At 35.0% G+C, this 21,466-nt stretch overlaps 1 protein-coding gene across 4 annotated transcripts in view; it reads left to right on the forward strand.

The window, feature by feature from the left end:
- ZNF438 (zinc finger protein 438) overlaps nt 1–21,466 on the forward strand; it is a 182,733-nt gene that overhangs the window by 82,551 nt on the left and 78,716 nt on the right. The window lies entirely within an intron of this gene.

A 21,466-nucleotide genomic window follows, 5' to 3' on the forward strand; every position in this document is an offset into this window, starting at 1 on the left:
TTTTAAACTCATGGTGTTATTTTAAAAATGAGACTAACACCTCAAAGTCATTATTTTATTTGTACCAAGTCTAGTCATAAAATTCTAACTATGGGCCAAACTTATTTTTAAAATGATTTTTCCATTTCCAAAACAATGTTTCCATTGTTTTTCAGTTTTTTAAGTCTTCATATAAATTTTCTAAATGATTTATATGTTCTTATTAAAAGGAATAGTTTATTAATTAAATAGTGCTTGTACCTTAAATATTTATTAACTATTTATTCATAAACCTAACTTTGAAATGTCAACTTAACCAACCTCAAGTCTCATAATAATTTCCTAATAGTTTTTCTGTATTCATTCTCTCTTCCTCCATCCTGTATTCTGTTGCCAGATAAATCTACATATAGAACCACTTTAGTAATTTTAAAATGCTTTAATGGTTTCTAACTCCCTCTTGGATGGAATCCATGTTCTTTTGCCTGGCATTCAAAGCCCCCTACCAAGCTCCTAAAAATATCTACCACTTTAGGTACTGGATTCTTTCCTATTCTCTGAACTCCCATTGTCCTTCAATGCCTCTGTTTTGACTTGTGCTAGATTTCCTGCCTGTGATGTCTGTCCCCTGCTCCCCCCTAACTGTCCCCTCTGTGTGTTGAAATCCTGTGCAAGCCTCTCCATGAAGGTTTCCCTGATTACTCCAGCTAAAAACACTAGCTCTCTCTCACTCTGCTGACATCATCTAATGTTTTGTTTTTATCATTGTTATAGCACATTTTACCATGCAGCTTTATTTTTTGTTTGTCTTATCTCCCATCCTAGGTTGTAAGGATTATAAAATCAAAGATCTTGTCTGACTAAATTTTATCTCCCACAGTATTCAGCATAGCCTTTAATGGTGACCAGTAAATATTTATTTAATAAATTAAGAATGTGCTTAGCTTTTTTACCCATCATCCCCTCTGTCTTTCATCCTTACAGACACATACGATCCATATTTTTGGTGACTCTTCATTCTTGTTATGCACTCCTTGTTGCCATCTTATCCTAGGAAAATGCTGGTAATCCTAGAATTGACCATAGTGCAATTCACAGGATACAGCCAGTTCCCAGCCTAAGAAATGAACTGTATTCCAAGTGCTCATGTCTAATTCTGTTGTTTGGAATGCATTTCTCCACAAAAACAATGTTATAAATAGTGGTTAGGTTCTCAGCCAGGTCTCCCTAACTCATAAATACCAGTGCTACTTTAACTACAGGCAGCCACCATGTACAAGACTTTAGTAGAGAAATTGTAGCTCTGGATATGGAAATACATCTCCCATGCTCTAGAAATGGGACAGGAAATTTCTGGGCAGGTAAAGCAGTAGGAGAGCCTGAGCTGGAGCTCTGGCGGTATTGCATACTGTCACAGCAGTAGCTTTTTGTGTTCATTATTTGCAGAAGAGACATTTACCTGTAGGTTAGTGATACTCTCATGTCATCTAAATTGAGGGCAAAGGGACACTTGCTCTTCTGAACCTCCCCACAGTGGATTAGGTTGGTAAATGGGGCATTAGCTGTCATTTTACTTAGGTAGGTCTTTTGCAAGTCAGCTATTGACAGATCAGAAACTTTTAGTACTTCCTCCTTTCTCCTGTTCTACAAACTTATGGGAATGAATATATAAACATGAAAAATACTTTTATCTATAGTAAAAAAACATTTATAGCTATTACCCTTACTTTTGACATCACATAAGTTTTTGTGGACAAATGATTTCATTTCTACATGGGCACAATGAATGCTTCTAGTGAAATACTTATCAGTAGGTGCATAAACAACCCTGGAGTTGACAGTTTAGGTTGTCAGGCTGTAAGAAAAAAACACTTCATAAATTTCAGAGAATTTAATTTATTCAGTCATCATAAGTATTGAACACAAGTGTCTATATTATGCTTAATGAGCTCTTTCTTTCTTCACCTTTCTAGCTCTTTCTTTACATCTTCACCATTCTTCTAAAACTAAGTGAAATCCCACCTCTATTTTTACAGTAATGGTGAAGCATAATGATATTGCAATTCTGATAATTCTAGGAGCATTTATTACCTTAATGGAAGTATTTTATGGCAATTAATAACATAGTTTTCAGTGGGAATGTTTAATATTTCACTCCCTGTATTTCAGGCTCCTGAGGGAAGGCAAACTTTACATAAGATCTTTTGTTCCCACTTGCTAGCCCCTAGCATCAACAACAGTATTAAGCATAATGATATCCCAGGCTGGATTAACAGCATGAATAGAGAGCACTGGTGACACAAACAAACAAACAAACAAACAGAAAAGTGTTACTGACTGAAGCAGATGGGTTAGTTCATGTTGGGTGAAAAAAATAGGTGGGCAAATTAGACCAGTGGTTCAACCCTTTCAGTACATAAGAGTCATCCATAGAGATTTTTTAAAGCTACAAATCCTTGGATCTTTCTCCAGAACTAATAAATAGAATTTCTAGGGCATGGGACTTAAGCCTGTTTATCTTTGTAAGCTCCCTAGGTGGTTCTGATATTCAGCCAGGGTTGAAAACCCCTGTATAAGGAGGATGAGCCAAATTTAGGAGAGCCACAAATGCCCTGCTAAGGAGTTGGGCCTCTGTCCCTCAAGCAGTAGGGAGCCCTTGAAAGTTTCTGAGATGGAGACATGATCAGATTGGCATTTGCCAAGACGAATGATTCGTGAACTACATGTGAATGGAAGAGAAATAAGAAACAGCTTGAATTAGGGAAGTGATAGTGGGGAAAAAGGAAAGAGTCACATTTTTAAGTGTAGTTAGATGTGTGGAAGTTGGTGATGTCAGCCTTGACCTCAGCATGATTTGTTTTATAAATTGATTATACAGCTTCACCCTCATTAATTTGATCTCTTTTCTCTTACAACCTGGCAACTTAAACAGTAATTTCAGCCAGTTTGCATTTAATGGAAGGAGATCATTGTCTACTCATGTACCTGTCTAACTCCTAATAGTAAGTAAAGTTATATATATGAGGAATATGACCTTTCACACAATCATAAAGCATTTAATAACCTCCCACATATGCAATAACACAACCCTGGTCTTGTAGGATTGTGCCAAGAGCCAAAGTCATATGTATAAGGTAGTTATTGGCATACAGTTCTCTAGCATTAAGTTGAAATTTGGAGAAATATTCTAAATCATGCTATGCATTTTAATATTTTTAGCATTAAATTTGATAATTGCTTAATTTTCTGGTGGCAGAACTGTGGATGCCCCCTGACTACAATGCCTATATCCTTGCTCTGGGCTTATGCTTCTCTCCCTGCCCACATCAACAATCAGTGCAGCCCCTCACCCCCCTCCCCTGCTGGTATGGATCCCTGAGCACCCCACCCCAGCTGCATAACAAGTGGTAACTAAGCCAGCAGAGTGTAGTTTTAAAAGGAGTCAGAATTTCTGTTCTTTTGTGGCACTGAAAAGCCAGAGGATCCTGGTCACTCTTTTGGTCCTGGTCTAAGTAGAACATGATAACTGCTGAGGTACCCATACTCAGGAGTCCCAAACCATGTCATAGGTTCAAAACATTTTATACTTCTTTGATGTGTTTTAAATCTTGTATGTTTGGAGACACTGAGCCATATTTATTAGACAGAAGAGAATAAGTTCAAAGCATGAAGTTTTGATGTGACCTATCTTCTTTTATAAAAGACTAAACATCATGAATTTTTTAAAAATAATTACTTTCTTGGCTATTCTATAATAGTACACACATGAAAACAGTTTCTACCATGGTCATCTTTGCCTATGACAATGAATTTATTGTTGTTTTATCAATATCTCCATATCCCTTGATTTATTTTTCTAAAAGCTGTTTAGGATTCCAATAATCAACCAAATATTTCTAACCAGAAAATATTTCTAACCTGAAAAAGGATGGTTTGCTTAGATTTGATGGGTCCCATGGTAGAGAGGGAGAAAAAGAGACATTTATCAAGTGCCCAATCTGTGCCATGTTCTTTACATGTATTTTGTCATTTTGACTCCATTTTAGAAATGAGAAAATTTGGCTAAAAACTTATATGAGGTCAAAAGTCAACAGAAGTATAATTTGGTTTTGGTTTCAGGTCTGTCTATCTGACTGTCTAGAAAGTCTGATCTTAATAAGGCTGCATGACTTTTATTTTAGGGGTAAGATCAGTTAACTTGTAACCCAGAGGCTTGAATACAGACTTCACCTCTGTCACTAACAACCTCAAACAAATTATTTAACTCTTTTGTGCTTTGGTTTTCTCATCTATCATATTGGGATAAAACCTACTTTATTGACCATTTGGGTTATTTTGAGAATAATAAGCTAGTGAGTTTCAGAATGATTTTACAGGTATAATAACTGATGGAAATTTGGGTGGTTTTTAATTCAGGCAAAACTACAACAACAACATAAAACATTAAATGAGATGACTTGGGCAGATTTTATGTTTCAGTTCCTAGCATTGCTCTACAAACTTACCAAAAATAATGTTGCAAGTCCCAAATGCTGCGGTGTGCCAAGCTGCCTCACTGTGCATTTAATGTCTATTTAATTGAAAAAATCAATATCATTAAAATTTCCCAAAGCAATCTCCACATTCACTGAAATCCCTATCAAAATACCAACATAATTCTTCACAGAATTAGAAAAAACAATCCTAAAATTCATTTAGAACCAAAAAAGAAAAGCCCAGATAGCCAAAGCAATCCTGAGTAAAAAGAACAAAGCTGGAACCATCACATTACCTGACTTCAGACTATATCACAAGGCTATAGTAACCAACACAGCATCGTATTGGTATAAAAGGAGACACATAGACCAATGGAACAGAATAGAGAACCCAGCAATAAAGCCACATATTTACAGCCATTTAATCTTTGACAAAACTAACAAGAATGTATACTGAGGAAAGGACATGCTGTTCAATAAATGACGCTGGGAAAATTGGATAGCCACATGCAGAAAAATGAAACTGAATCCCTATCCCTCACCATATACAAAAAGTAACTCAAAATGGATTAAAGACTTAAACGTTAGACCCAATACTATAAAAATACAAAAAGCAACTTAGGGACACTCTCCTGGACATTGGTCTAGGCAAAGAATTTATGACTAAGACCTCAAAAGCACAGGCAACAAAAACAGAACTAGATAAATGGACCATATTTAAATAAAAGCTCTACATAGGCAGAGAAATCATCAACAAAGAGAAAACCTATTGAATGGGAAAAAATATTTGCAAACTATTCATCCAACAAGGGACTTAATATCCTAAATATATAAGGAACTCCAACAACTCAACAGGAAAAATACAAATAATCCATTAAAAAGTGGGTAAAGGACATAGTAGACATTTCCCAAAAGAAGACATTCAAACAGCCAATAGGAGTATGAAAAAATGCTCATCATCACTAATCATCAGGGAAATGCAAATTGAACCACAATGAGATATCATATTACCTGAGTCAGAATGGCCATTATTAAAAAGACAAACAAAGTGATACAAGTGAATCTACCATTTGATCCAGCAATCCCATTGCTGGGCATCTACCCAAAAGATCCAATGACACTCTACAAAAAAGACACCTGCACTCGAATGTTTATAGCAGCACAATTCATAATTGCAAGGCTGTGGAAACAGCCCAAGTGCCCATCAATCCAAGAATGGATTAATAAAATGTGGTATATGTATACCATGGAGTACTATTCAGCTCTAAGAAACAATGGTGATATAGCACATCTTATATTTTCCTGGTTAGAGCTGGAACCCATACTACTAAGTGAAGTATCCCAAGAATGGAAAAACAAGCACCAGATATATTCTCCAGCAAACTGGTATTAACTGAGTAGCACCTAAGTGGACACATAGGTACTACAGTAATAGAGTATTGGGCAGGTGGGAGGGGGGCGGGTATATACATACATAATGAGTGAGATGTGCACCATCTGGGGGATGGTCATGCTGGAGACTCAGACTTGTGGGGGGAGGGGGGGAAATGGGCATTTATTGAAACCTTAAAATCTGTACCCCCATAATATGCCAAAATAAAAAAAAGACAAACAAATAACAGGTGAGGATGTGAAGAAAAGGGAACTATTGTACATTATTGATGGGAGTGTAAGCTTATATAGTCACTATGGAAAACAGTATGGAGATTTCTCAAAAAACTAAAAATAGAACTATCATTTGATGTAGCAATCCCATTGCTGGGCATCTACCCAAAGAAAAATAAATCAATATATTAAAGAAATACTTGCACTTCCATGTTTATTGCAGCATTATTCACAATAGCAGAAATATAAAATCAAGCTAAGTGTCTATCAGCAGATGAATGGATAAAGAAAACGTGGTATATATACACAATGAAATACTATTTGGCTATAAATAAGAATGAAATAATGTCTTTTGTAGCAACATGGATCAAACTGGAGGTCATTATCTTAAGTGAAATAAGCCAGGCACAAAAAAACAAATATTGCATGTTCTCACATATATGTGGGAGCTAAACAATATGATCACATGGAGGTAGAATAGAAAGATAGTGAGCAGATATTAGGGCAGGGGAGGACAGAGAGAAGTGAGTTAAAGGGTCCAAATGTACAGTGAAATGGGAGGAATAAATTCATTGTTTGGTAACAGAGTAGGGTGACTGTAGTTAAACCATGTATTGTACATGGGAGATGGATGCTTATGTACCTTGACTTGATTGCTATGCATTATATACAGGTAACACAATTTCATTTCTATACCATATATTTGTACAAATAATAAATGACAAAAATATTTCCAGGTTTCTGGGAAATTTTATAGGTTACAGGATGGTGAGTACTGAAAGACAATTATGAGCTGCTATAATCTACTGATGAAATTTTCAAATATATATATAAGAGTTAAGAAGTTTGGGGAACTCATTAAATTTTCAGGATCATGCTATGAATGAAGTGGCAGTGAGCCTGAGAAGTACTAAGGTCACTTCCTAGGCTTCACAAAACCTTTACCAGTTACAGCTCTGGTAGATTGGACTCTCTAGATTGGACACCAGCTGACAGAATAGAGGAGCAGCATTAGACTTCAGATAATGGATTCCTAAGCATTTGTGACTCTCTGCATCTGCCACACTCAGTACGTTCCAAAGAGAGATCCCTAGTGCTAAGGTGGTGACTTCAACATGTCTCACAGTGCCAGCACTGTGCCTGCTTCCAAGATCTGGTACATGGATGGCTCTAGTTAGGGCCACGTCAAGTGAAGTGCAGGGATAGTCCAAGTAGAAAACAAAGAAAATATACAAAGCAGAGAGATTGCAAAAAGCTGGGCCTGTGGCCAGATTTGATCCATAAATGTGTTTTGTTTTTCCTGCACAATGTTTTTTGTTTTATTTTGAAAACATAAGTTATTAACTAGTGTTATTTTAACTAGTAATTAATTTGTTATTAACTAATTTAATTCACAAATCCAGATTTCTGGCTTTTCTTACAAACTGGAAGACATGGCAACTTTGGTGCTGCCCTTCCATGTGGCAATAATTAGCTAGAGCTAAATAGAAGTTGCCTTTTATTAGATGGAAGCTCTGTTTTTCGGTTTCCACAGCCCCACCCATTGCTATTGTTTTGCCTTAAATAGAATTAAAAGGAAAGTTAAATGTTACTTATACCACCATCTGTATTAAAATTGGAAATAGGTTGATAGGAATTCATATTTCAGTATAAGTGAGAGATGGTATTAGTTTCTTACAGCTACCGTAACAAAATACCACAAACTGGGTGGCTTTAACAACAGAAATCTATTGTCTTACAGTTCTGGAGCTAGGAATCTTGAAATCAAGCTGTTGGTGGAGCTATGCTCCCTCAAAAGCTCACAGGAAAGGCCCTTCCTTCCTCTTCTACCTTCTAGCTTCTGGTAGCCCCAGGCATTGCTTTGTGGCACCCTAACTCCAGTCTCTGACTCCATCTTCTTATGGCTGTCTTCCCTCTGTGTCTGTTCACATCCAAATTTTCTTCTTATAAGGATACCAGTCATATTGGATTAGGGCGTACCCTAATCCAGTGTGAACTCATCTTAACCTGATTACATCTATGAAGACCCTATTTCCAAATATGGTCACATTCAGGGGGTTAGGACTTGAACATATCATTTTGGGCGGACAAAATTCAAATTCTAACAGGTGGTATATTTCTTTGTGGCATGCAGAGTAATAGTTAGAAGCAGGGATCTTTGAGGCAGAGCTCTGGAATTTAAATTTACAACTTAATTTTCTATGTGATCTTGGACAAGCAAGTGTCCTTATCTATAAAATGGTGATAATGGCACCTACCTTGTAGGATTTCAGTGAAGACAAAATGAGTTCATATATACAAAGCACTTAGAACAATGCCAGGCACGTACTACGTGCTCAGTAAACCAAACTATTATTATTATTAGCTCTTATTCTTACATAAATTAAATGTATACAAGAATTATCAGTGCCAAAAAACTATTATTTAAAATAGCATTATAGGGCTGGGTATGGTGGCTCATGCCTGTAATCCTAGAACTTTGTGAGGCCAAGGTGGTAGAATCATGTGATGCCAGAAGTTTGAGACCAGCCTGGGCAACATACTGAGACATCATCTCTACAAAAACTAAAAATAAATAAAAAAAATCAGCTGAGCACAATGACTACTTGTAGTCCTAGCTATTGGAGAGGCTGAGGTGGGAGGATTGCTATCACTTGAGCCCAGGAGTTCAAGGCTGCAATAAGCTATGATTGCACCACTGCACTACTGCCTGGGCAACAGAGTGAGACTCTGTCTCAAAAACAAATTAATTAAATAAAACAGCATTATGAAATAAACCATGGACAAACTAGGGATAATAGGTAGAAATTATGCATGAAAAAAATAACTTGAACCACAAAGAAGTGAGACTGGAATTTTAATAAGATTTCCTTTTTAATGCACATAACTATAATACATCAGAAATATTTAGTCTCCTCTTTTAGATTTACCTGTTTGGTCCCTATGTGCACTTGAAGCTAACTGAAGACTCAGGAAAGAACTTTAATCCCAGAAGTTTAAACGTTGACTGTGGGTTGGTGAGTACAGTGGCCTACAGATAATAATGAGGAAATCACTACAGGGAGCATCTCTAAGGAACTCAGACTTCTAAGCATTCCTACCTTTCTTCTTAGAAGCATGTTATTACCTTCGACCTCCTTCTTATAAATCTTTAGGTTAAAGCTATCCTGGTCTCTGGTTTCTGGGTCAGAGATTGAGGTTGAATAATTCTTTGAATTTAAATCATACTCTTTCTCTCAAGTGAATAAATATTTTGAGATATATTATTTTATTTTTCCACATAGATTTTATGTACAGTAATTATATAACTTGAAATTTATTAAAAGCTGAGAGGTCTGATAGAGATGGTTTAAAGAAATGGAAAGAATTTTTGAAGTATGTGGAAGAAAATTGTTCTGTAGGTTAGTGGTTATTGGGTTTGTAGTATTATAGAATACATACCTCATTCTTAAAGATACTACTACCTTGAAAATGTGAATATTCAAATAAAGCCAAAGTCTATTACTAAATGGTGAAAGGGACTTTATGTGTATGTTATTTATGATTTGTGATTTTATTCAGTAAAAGGAGTTAGGCTATTTAGTTTTTGGCAAGGAAGTGGTGTTTTATTGTTTGAGTATTAATGGAACATTTAGATTCAATTATTTATTCTTCAGAACTCTTTCAGTTGCAAGGGAAAGAAAGCCAGCTCAAAACAGCTTATGAAAACAAAGGTAACTTAATTGTTTATGTAACTATGGTTTCCAGAAGTGCATATAACTTTAGGCATGGTGCAGCCAGGAACTCAAATGATCTCATCTGGAATGTCTTTCAGCTCTTCTCCTTTCTTTCTTTGTCATTCTTCAGACAGGCATATGGCCAATAAAGCAACTTTCAGCTCAAGATGGTCATCCTTCCAGTTTAGCAATCTCAACAGAATGAGAATCTGTCAGGCCACGTGTCTAACTGGCAGAAGATGTGGACTGACACCATTTGACCCTGAGTGTGGATCCTTGAACAGTGACTGGCCTGGGAGTAGGGTGTACTAGTGGTCAGCCTGGGTTGTGTTTTCCCAGTGCTGCAGTAGAGGGTCACAGTCCAGTGACTGCAGGCACCACTGGGGTCTTCTGGAGTGGGAGATGCTTTCTCCAAAAAAGTCAGAAGAAGGGGATTGGGAGTGCATGCTTAGCAGAACAAAACTGTTATGACTTCAAACTATTAAAAATGATACAGAAAATAATTCAGACTGTATTATCTGGTTTTAAGATGGCAAGTAAAGAACTTTGTGCTTTCTTCTATTTAAAAAAATTAGTATAAAACAGAGGAAATAGAAATAAAAATTCTAACTCTTTTTGGTGAGAAGTAGGTGACATCAGTTACCCCTGTCCATAAAATTTGAAGACAGAAGGTATATGCTGCCATGACTTAGTGTAGTAGAGAAGATAAGAACCTAAGCAGCTGTAGAGGAGAGCAACAATGATAACAGGAGCTGAAGGAGGAGGTGAGGCATGGTGATGAAAATAGGTGATCAGCTGAAAGTTTGTAAAAGGACCAATTGGATTTCCAGGTCCTCACCTCACCCCAGCCAGGCAACTATCTTCCCCAAACCTCAGAAATGGGAGGTTTCTACTCTGGAAAAGTTGAAAATGCAGTGAATCTAGGCAGAGACACAGGGACAGTGGAGGGTAAGGCTAAGTAAAAGTCTGCTATGCTCTTAGAGCATTAGGAAAAATAAATGTCATACACAAAATATTTTAAATAAGAACAAATAAGACTTTTCAACATTAATAATCAAATGGAAAGGTCAAAATGCAATAACAGAATTGCAAAATGTTTCCTTTCTTTTCTTTTCCCCAGTATATAGTGATTTGAGGTGACAAAATTTGGGCCCTGTTCTCTTAAAATGTTTGGCTCTTATTTTTATACTTGTATGGAGCTAGATACTTATGATACTTTGATAACAAAGTATCAATATAGAATATTAGTGTTTGTCTTATATTTCATAGTGAAGACAACTATGTGAAGAATCCTGAATGTTATTTTCTTCTAAAATTTAGAGGAGGTGTCCAAAGATGAAATATAGCAAACATATTTTTCAAATTTTAATTACTTGAAAAAATGCTATTTTTAGAATTAATATTCTTAACTATGTAACTAATAAAATGTTATTATAGTATTTTTTAGATTAAAAGTCTCCAAATTGCATTTTTGTTTTTAAAACATTTCTAAAATTTAGTCTGTAAATGTTATAAAAGTATTGACATGTTAAAGTGGATAGAGTTCCCTCCTTTCTTTTTGGATTAGTTTCTAAAGCTTAATGAAATAGAAGGCAAGCGTCTTTTCCCACTTTTAAAAGTTATATTTTATTCCTTATTGTACTGTACTGAGACCCAAATAATATTGAAAAATCAGAATTGAAAGAGTGCCAGAATTTTTCTTGCCAACATAACTTTTTAGAGTTGTGTTCAGTTGTTTTTGCTTTAAAACCAGACCAACTAGTCTATTATAGACTTTTTTTTTTTTTTGGAGAGGATTTTTGTACTTTTCTTTTGGCTCAGTGAGGTCAAGAATTTTAAATTAGAATTATAGAGCTGGACAACATCTTCTTATTCATTTTATAAATGAAGAAACTGAAGTCCTGAGTAGTCACGATTCATCCAGGATCACACAATTAATAGCAAAGGTTGGATGAGGAATTGGCCTCCTGGCTATCAGTTCAGTGATCTTTGTAAAAAACTCTTCAGGTTTATTTTTACCACCATCACTTGTCGTGCAATGTCTATAATTTATTGCATTAGGCCCAGTTAGCAAATTATAAGTTTATGTTTAATCTCCTAAAACTGAGGGAACATCTATGATTAGGAATACTGATAGTGACAAAAAATGTGAATGGCAGGAAACATTTGAAGACTCTTTGGGTAGTGTGGGAGATGTCCCTTAATTAGGTTCTGATCCTGCTCTCTAAGAAGACCTCTTTGTTTATTATTCTTGAGGACTTGATTTTGCTCTGGAAGGTTCTTCCTTGCCTGTTTTTCTCCAGTCGGATTTATGTGAACATTGGGAAATATACCCTTTGTGGAAGCTTTATATAGCCTTTGGTTCTACTTTCTGTTCATGCAATTTGGGGAGCTTGAGCATTTTTAAAGGATCAAACAGTCAAAGGCAACATTTACGGAATTTTGGGCAATGCTATTCACCCAGAAGCTTATTTGGCTTTCGTTCTGTCTTCTTGTAGTTAATTTCATGTGCTAGTAATAGAGTAATTACATGTCCCAGGCTCGTAAGGGCAGTCTTAGTTTATATCTCCTGTCTTGACATACTAAGTAATAATACCCTCTTCTACTCTCAAAACTATCCTAATTTGGACAATGTATTATATGGTACGCCTATTCCCTGTCTCTCAACTTCATGGGGGCTCTTGTCTGGCCATCTGAAAATGGGTTTTATGGAAAATTAATATACTTAATCTGATCTGCAACAAGGCTGAGTCTCCTTGTTTACCAGAGAAAACATAATGGGCAATTTTGCTCAAAGTTTTTTTCAGTCTTCTTTCTTACTATGTGAAATCCAGAAGCAGTCAGCTTTTCTAACTGGGAGCCCCCCAAATTTCTGAATTTTCTATTCTCTTCCATTTCTGCTCTTGAACTTGTCAGTGCTTGCCATGAATAGTTTTCTTATAAATCTTTGATAAATGCAACAAGTAGTAGTACTTTGTCATTCTAATATTCCATTTTCCATCTCTTTTCCCTATGGATATGGGTTTGGTAGCCACTTGTTCTGCTTTTGAAGTTATCTCAGGGATTTTTAAAAATTGAGGTATACAAACATAATGAGTGAGATGTCCAACATTTGGGGGATGATCACACTTGAAGCTCTGACTCAAGGGAGGAGAAGGGGCATGGGCAATATACATAACCTTAACATTTGTACCCCCATGATATGCTGAAATTAAAAAAATTGAGATATAATTTCATACAGTAAACTCACAGCTCTTAAGTGTTCAGTTCACTGAGTCTGACAATTGTATATACCTATGTAACCACTACCCAAAATAAGATATAGAACTTTTCTATTGCCCTAGGCCAGGCGCGGTGGCTCACACCTGTAGTCTTAGCTTTCTGGGAGGCCAAAGCTGGTGGATAGCTGCAGCTCAGGGGTTCGACACCAGCCTGAGCACAGTGAGACCTATTGCCCTTTGCAGCTACTTTCCCACTTTACCACTCCAATAGCAACGAGTTTTTCACTTCAATCACCATGGATTAGTTTTGGCAAGCAATGTTTTTAGTAAGTGTTTTGTGACTGCATAACATAACTACCTTCCCATCCTTTGCTCAGTTTCTTCATCTTCTGCTGCCTGGCTGCTAAGCAGTTGCTGTATATTTTAGATCTATTTTTGGTCAGCCTCCCCTTTAAAAATACCATTGTTTGTATTGGGGAAAACTAGCTGCTATAAATAGACCTTAAATGTGTAATAGTTTAAACCCAATTAAAGTGTATTTACTGCTAATGAAACAGTGCTTTGAAGGCATTCCTGATGAATCGGTGACTTTTTGTGACCTAGTCCTTTGAGTCCTCTAGCAGCTAGGGAAAGAGCATGAGCATACCTTACCTGCTCCTGAAAAATCTCAGCCTGGGAGTTGACACTCAGTCATTGCCACTGACAATCTTTTAGGGAGAGCTATTCACAACACTACATCTGGTGCAAGGGGAAAAGGTTTGGAAATGTAGACTCTGGCTAGGCAGTCACTTCTCAGTGACAGTTTCCACACTGTTACAGAGGAAAGCAAAGTGTGGACAGGTTATTGTTACAGTTTTTATTTTGTTTTAATAACATAATATCATAGTGCATCTCTTTTGTCTTCATGTTAACTTTTTCTTTGTGCTACATATTCTTTTATGCTTTTCGGATAAACATTTTCAGTATTTGCAACTTGAAAAAATGGTATTGCTCTTTCTGTGGTAGAGATGTTCAGAGCAAAAGCAGCTTATGTTTCCTAGATTCTCTGAAATTAAAATTAGTTTGGAACATCAACAGATGTTATTTCACTCTTAAAAGACAAAGATGCCTGATATCACCATTTTTATTCAATATTGTTCCAAAGAACTAGCCAGCAGAGAAGGTTAGGGTGGGAAGGGGAAAGAACTAAAGGAAACGGTATAGGAATGGAAAGGAAGAAAAAAAGCTGTCATTATTGACTTAATTGTCTATATAGAAAATTCCCAGGACTCTACAACTGATTTTTTAAAATTAATTAGAGAGTTTAGCAAGGTTTTTGAATGCAAAGTCAATATAAGAAAGCCAGTTGCATTTTAGTAGACCAGCAGCAATAACAAAACTCAGTATGTAATTTTAAAGAGCATTTTATTTTGAAGTAATTAACATCCTACATAGCCATGTATATTTATGAAAACCAAGAAGTTAACATTGATACAATAATATTAACTGAACTACAGCCCCCCCCCCCTTTTTTTTTTTTTACCAGTTTTTCAACTGTTCTTTTTTTGTTTTAGGATCCAATCCAGGATACCGTATTACATTCAGTAGCCATATCTCTTCAGTCTGCTCCAATCTGTGGCAGTTTATTGGTCTTTTCTTGTCTTTCAGGGACTTGATACTTTTGAAGAATAGTGGTCAGGTCTTTGGGAAGATGGGCCTCAATTTCAGTTTGTCTGATATTTTCTTATAATGATATCACATCATATCAGGGAGTAAATGATGTCAACATGACTTATTAGTGATGATGTTAACTTGGTTAAGGTGGTGTTTGCCAGATTTCTCCACAGTAGAGTTACCATAGAAAATTTAATTTTTAAAAGAAACAATTTACATAGCAATACAATATAAATAATTTTGAATAAATATAACAAACAATGTCTAAGACCTTTATCGAAAAAGTTATAAACTTTTTTTGAAAGACATTAAGTACAATCCAGTTAAATGTAAAGAAATACCACATTAATGGATTGGAAAATTCAATGTTGCAAAGGTGTTTATTCCCTCTCAGTGCACATATAATAAAATCCCTGACAGATTTGGGGAGTTAAATTATTACTATTAATATTATTAGTTTGATGATACTTAACATTATAATTCTGAACTTAAAGAGCAATCATCCAAAATTTGCAAATATACTCCTAAAGAATAAAGTGATTTTCCTGCCCTATTTCAAGGAGGTGCTTTTCCTGTCTTTATATCATCAGTTAATATAAAACAATTATAATTAAGCCATTATATGGTATAAGGATATACAAATTGAAAAATGAAAAGAATAGAGAATTCAGAAACAGATCCATCTATAAGTGGAAACTTAATTGATGACAAAACTGGTACTGTACATAAGTGGGGGAAAGGATACCTAGAGTTTTCAATATATGGTGCTGAGGCAGTAGATTGTCCATATTAAAAAGAATGTAATTGAATTCTTACCTCATCTCATATGCAAGATGGGAAAAGGTTAAAATGTTATAAATTAGTAATTATAGTTAAATTTAATAATAAAACTAAATATTATAAATTTAGAAGCAGATCTCAGGAAAGAAGTTGAAGAAAAAACAGACTATCAAGGAAATGAAAACAAAATTGGAAAGACTACAAGAAAACAAATGATACAGAAAAAATAGTGAACTTATAGAGATTAGAAATGAGAGAAGTGAGCAAACTCAAATATACATTTAAAAGAGTGATATAGTTTTAAAATATCGGTGTTTACAATATCACAGAAATTGCATTCTTTATTAACTTTTCTCATCCTTCTGAGTTATATGCCAGAAATCATAAAGTGATCTATACATTAAATTATTTTAATGAGCTCTCTACTGACAATTATAACATCATTTGTAGAAAGCAAAGGACTGGAAATCACTTGACTTGCAAAGCGGTTTCTATTATTTTCTCAGTTTGGGTACATTTATCAAAAAGGCTTAACTAAGATTTATCAAATGACCATTATACTTTTTACTCTCTTACTTAGAGGCACCCTATTTAACCCAATATACTTAAAAAGCATTGTTTAAAATATTGTCAATTTTAATGTATATTTGCCAATATACAATTTTTAAAGAAAAGTTTTTCTTAATATGGTCTTAAATATATTTTTATCAAAACTTTCAGCTATAAATGTCAATCACTCAATTTTAGGAAAATCTTTACCATTTAATTGACAAAGCTAGTCTTTATTTTCAAACTTACCCTTTAAATCAGACATCCTTCTGTCAGTATGAATCCCACTTGATTTTTCAGCTAAGATAAATATGTTAATATATACTTCCATGACAACCATCACATGGCTGAATTCTAATTCTAATATAGATAAATAGATAAGGCACAGAGCTTTACCTTGTGTTGCCTGGATACAGTAAGGTACTGCTGCCTTCAGTGTATCTTTGCTGTGCACTTTCTAGAGTCTCCCAGAGAGATGCTTCTTTAACAGTAATAAGAGTATGGAAGAGGTAAGGTCTTCAGTAAAATATCCTCATTACTGCTTCTTTCTACAGTACATTTGATTTATAATATAATATGGACCAAATATTCTATTTATTAATAAAATATATATGAGACAGAAAAAGAATAAGGCCTTACTATAGTAAGACCTTTGATTAAAGGAGAACCCATAGAAAGCCATGTTGTAATTTGTCCCTTTCTTTGGCATGCTGGAAGTTTTTACACCCTAGGACATATGCACTTCTTTTATAAAGTGGGGAAAGAGGCTGGCATGATACCATAGCTGCTGGTGCACTCCCAGAAAGATCAGTATTAGGAAGGATGAAAGGTGAAGACCTGGAAATTGCTTGCCTTAAAACTCTGTTCCTGCATATCTCTTGGAAAGTCTTTGTGCAGCCCCAGATGTACCTCATCTTGAAGACCACTGATAGAAGGAAGGCATTGTAGATCCATCATATGTATAATTGTAGACCCAACAAAAAGCCCAAACTAATGAAATAAAGCCAATGTTTAAAGATTAAACTTTTCCAAAATAAAAGACAACTTGAATCTCAATATTAAAAAGGTATACTGTGTGCCTACGCCTAGTAAAGTTGCTGGACCTCAGAGATAAACAGTTGGGGGAGGAGCCAGACAAATAGGTCAAGACATTTATAAAAGGAGAAAGTATGTTAGACTCAGATTTCATTCAATGCAATAAAATGGAGCATAGTTAAGAGATTTTTAAGAAAAGAATAGGTAACTTACAGATTTTTATATCTGTCCAAACAGCCGTTCAATTAAAGTCAACAAGAAATAATTTTAAATTTAAAAGAATTTAAAAATTATTCCTTTGAGCCTCTATTGAGGGAACACTAGAGGACAGAAACTTTTTTTTAATCTAGCTTTGCAAGGAAATCTTTACTTGTCCCCATGCTAGAAGCTGTTTATTCTCTGTAGTGGACCTTGACAGATGTTCCGTGGGTTCTGCTAATACCATCTAATAGAGAACTGAGCTATTTCTCAGGCCTTTGTGATTTTCCAAAAAGTAGAAAAGAATTACGACTTTTCAGCAATCCTATCATTGATGGAAAGGATCTAGAACGAGCTTGAGAATCAACAACATAAATACACTTGTTTGCATCAGGTTTGACTTCTTCCACACAAAGATGAAGCAGTAAGTTTTTATGATATCAGTCCCCAAAGGTTACTTCATGATGAAGTAGATAGAATCCTAGGCGTGGACTTTGCTTGATATCATTAATACTGCTATCAAAAATCTTCCCAAGAAACATTAACTTTGCTTTTTCTCTAGGTAAGACAAATCAGACCTATGAGAGATCTTATATGCTTGTGTTGGAAAAGCCCTGAATGTGTTTGTGTTGGTGGGAAAAGTGAAATATAGCACCCCTGCCATTTTGCAACAAAACTACATAGTTTGTGAGCCATAGTAAAATATGTCTCATGTATTCCTTTTTGAGAAGCCATCTGAAGAAGAGTATTATATTTTTTCCAGTTGTAAAGAAATTCAGTGTCTAAACCAAATTTTCTACTGGCTACACCCTATTTCTATGGTTGATGGCAGCAGATGAGAAAAATGCAGTCTATAAGAAGTTAGGCTGTAAGAGAGCTGCAATATTCTTTGCTACTGATATTGCAGCCAGGGTGCTGCATACCGTGCGTGAATTGAGTTCTTCACTTTGATAGCCCAGAGGGTGCTAACACATAGTCACCAAGCAGATAGAACTGCCAATTAAAAAGAGAACTTTGCTTTTCTCAGAAGAAAAAAGGGTAGTGCAGCAACTTCTCAGGAAGAAAGTACCCATGAAAGAAAGAAAAAAATCAATCCAGAAAAACAGAGAAATCCAGAAAAAAATTGAAGTTGTTTTTATCCTGAAGTGAACCATTAAAAGAAAGACCTCAAAAGTGTGTCTTTTCCTATATATATTACTATATCTGATAAAAAATGGGTGTTTGGTTTGAACAAGTTACCTCTATCTGAATATACTGTGTCTAATGGTCTTGCTATGACACCTTGGATAAGATTTCTTCAGAAAATATAGAAACAACTGACCAAAGAATTATTAATGATCCTAGGGCTCTATCCCTCACCAGTGACTCAGTGGAGGAATCGAGAGCCTATTTCAATGAGAATATGTTCATCCTTCAGTAAGATGGAAAGATATCAGAAGTGGGAGAGGAAGAGAACAAGCTGGTCGATGGTATTAGTAATGACAAGGGGGAAAAAGAGGAGGAAGGAGGAGGCAGATGAGGAGGGGAAAATGGAAGAGAAAGTGGTAAAAACAAAGCCCTAAGAAGTGAGTATTTTAATTGAGATTATTAATAATTAACCTATTTTTTATTTTTAATAAAAGAACATTTAGGAATAAATTTAACAAAAGACATGTAAAATCTGTACGTTGAAAACAACAAAACAGTACTGAGAAAAATTAAAGAAGACCTAAATAAATGAACAGAGATGCCATGTTTATGGATCAGAAGGACTCAATTAAATGACATTTCTCTCCAAATTGGTCTATAGATTCAATGTAATCTCTACCATAATCTCATAGCCTTTTTGTAAAATTGGCAAGCCAATTCTAAAAATTATGTGGAAATGTAAAAGAATGAGAATATTCAAAACTATCTTAAAAATATAGTTGGAAGGCTTGACTTGGTACCATTACTGTAAAGCTGCAGTAACCAAGACAGCAGTGCTACCACAGGGATCAACAGGTAGATCCATGCATCTGAATGGAAACTAGAATACACCCACATTTACTTGATTTCTAGCACAAATCCAAAGCAACCCACTAGGGAGAGGAAGCTTTTCAATGAATGGTGCTGGAACAACTGGATATCCATATGGAAAAAATAAATAAATCTCAATTCCTACCTTGCACCATGCACATTAATCAATTTGAGATGGATCATATTACTGGTTGTAAAAGCTAAAACCATAGGATTTCAGAAGAAAACATCAGAGAATATCTTTATGACTTGAAGGTAGGCAAAGATTTCTTAAGATACAGAAGGCGATCACCATAAAAGAAAAGATTTACAAAGTAGACTTCATCAAAAACAAAAAACTGTTCATCAAAAGATACCATTAAGAACATGAAGAGATAAGCCACAGACTGGGAAAAATATTTGCAAAATATGTTTTTGTCAAAGGACTACATAGATAAAGAATTTATATAACTCTGTAACAGAAAGATGAATCAGAAACAAAATATGGGAGGAGGGGACAAATGATTTGAAAAGGTACTTTATAGCACAGACACTCCACAACAGAAGATCTTAAGGAACCATGTGCTCAGCATCAGTCATCTGGGAAATGCAAGTTAAAACAACAATAAGTAACCCACCAGAAGGGCTAAAATTAAATAGATTATTAGTTGGGATCATGAGCAACTGCAATTCTTATAAACTGTATGGGAGGGTTAAATGGTACAACTACTTTAGAAAAAAGGTCTGAAAGTTTCTTACAAAGTTAAACATACACTTACCCTCCTCCTCCCCCTTTCCATCCCCCAGTAACTCAGCAGTTCTTCTTAGGTATTTAGCCAAGAAAAATCAAAATATAAATCCACTGAAAATAAAACAAGATGCTATGTACATAGATAGTATGTGTACATAATAGCTTTATTCATGCTAGTCAGAAGTAGAACAGCCAGGTGTCCATCAGTACGGGAATGGCTAAACAGACTATGGTTATTCATAAAATGAAATACTAAGCAATAAAAGGAATAAATACTGATACCTGCAACAACATAGATGAACCTCATTATACTAACTGAAAGTCTTAGACAAAACAATGCATACTCCATTTTTATGGAGTTATAAAGCAAGCAGAATTTATCTGTGAGGGAAAAAGATCACAACAGTGATTTGGGACAGGGATTACCTGGCAAAGTTATGAAGGAACTAACTTTGGGGTGATGATAATGATTTGAGTTACAAGGTATATCCATTTGTAAAATCTCATGGAATGGTACACTTAATATTTGTGCATTTCTTTTTATGTAAATTTTACCTCAAGAAAGAATAAAAGCTTTAAGAAATGTCACAAGGAGGAAATATTTTATGTCCATTAGATTGGCAAATATTTTGACAAGAAAGTGGAGCCTCCTATACTGTCTTACCCTGTTAGTGGTTGTGTCAATTAGGTCAACCATACAAAATAATTTATTATCTAACACGTGCATATGTCAACCTAGCAGTTCTATTTTGAGGCATAGAAGCTCTTACAAATCTGCATGGAGAAACATATATAAGAATGTTCCAGAAAACTGGTAATAACTTAGATATCCATTAACAAGAGAAGACATAAATTGTGTTATATTCAAACATATCATTATGGATGAATCTTATGAACAGAATGTTGCATGATATAAGCAAGTAACAGAAGAATACTTCTAATGTGATTCAAACAAATATAATTCCATTCTAAAATCTTATCAAATTAAACCATATGTTGATTAGGGATACATGTGGTAATACTATAAAGACAGCAAAGAAAAAAAATTAAGATAGTTGGGGAGAAGGATTGGAATTGGAATGGGCAAGGCCATAAAGGGGACTTCAAAGTATTGAGTAATGTTCTATAAATTGGCTAATGGGAAAACAGGTGTTCATTTTATTTTTTTTCTTTATAAATTAACACAGATGTTGAAAATATTATTTGGTGTGTATTTAGTATTTGATAACTTCTAAAGAAAATGTACATTTTAAAATTAAATCTTTAAGCATACTTCAGTAGCAACAATAAGATATACAAAATATTAGAAGTAGGCTTTCTGATGTCCTTAAATCAGTCATTCGGTCAACTGTGTATGATATGCCTGTACATAGCCTAATATGGATGTGACATTATTTAACCCCTTATTTGGAGGCTACAGTTTTGGTAGCTGTATTTTAAAAATGAATTAGAAAAACTACCTAAATCCAAAATGATTACAATTTATATAGGTACAATATCAATCGTCTGAGACTTATTTCTCAGAAG

This window comes from Microcebus murinus, chromosome 25, assembly GCF_040939455.1.
Source record: "Microcebus murinus isolate Inina chromosome 25, M.murinus_Inina_mat1.0, whole genome shotgun sequence".
NCBI classification, from domain to species: Eukaryota; Metazoa; Chordata; class Mammalia; order Primates; family Cheirogaleidae; genus Microcebus; species Microcebus murinus.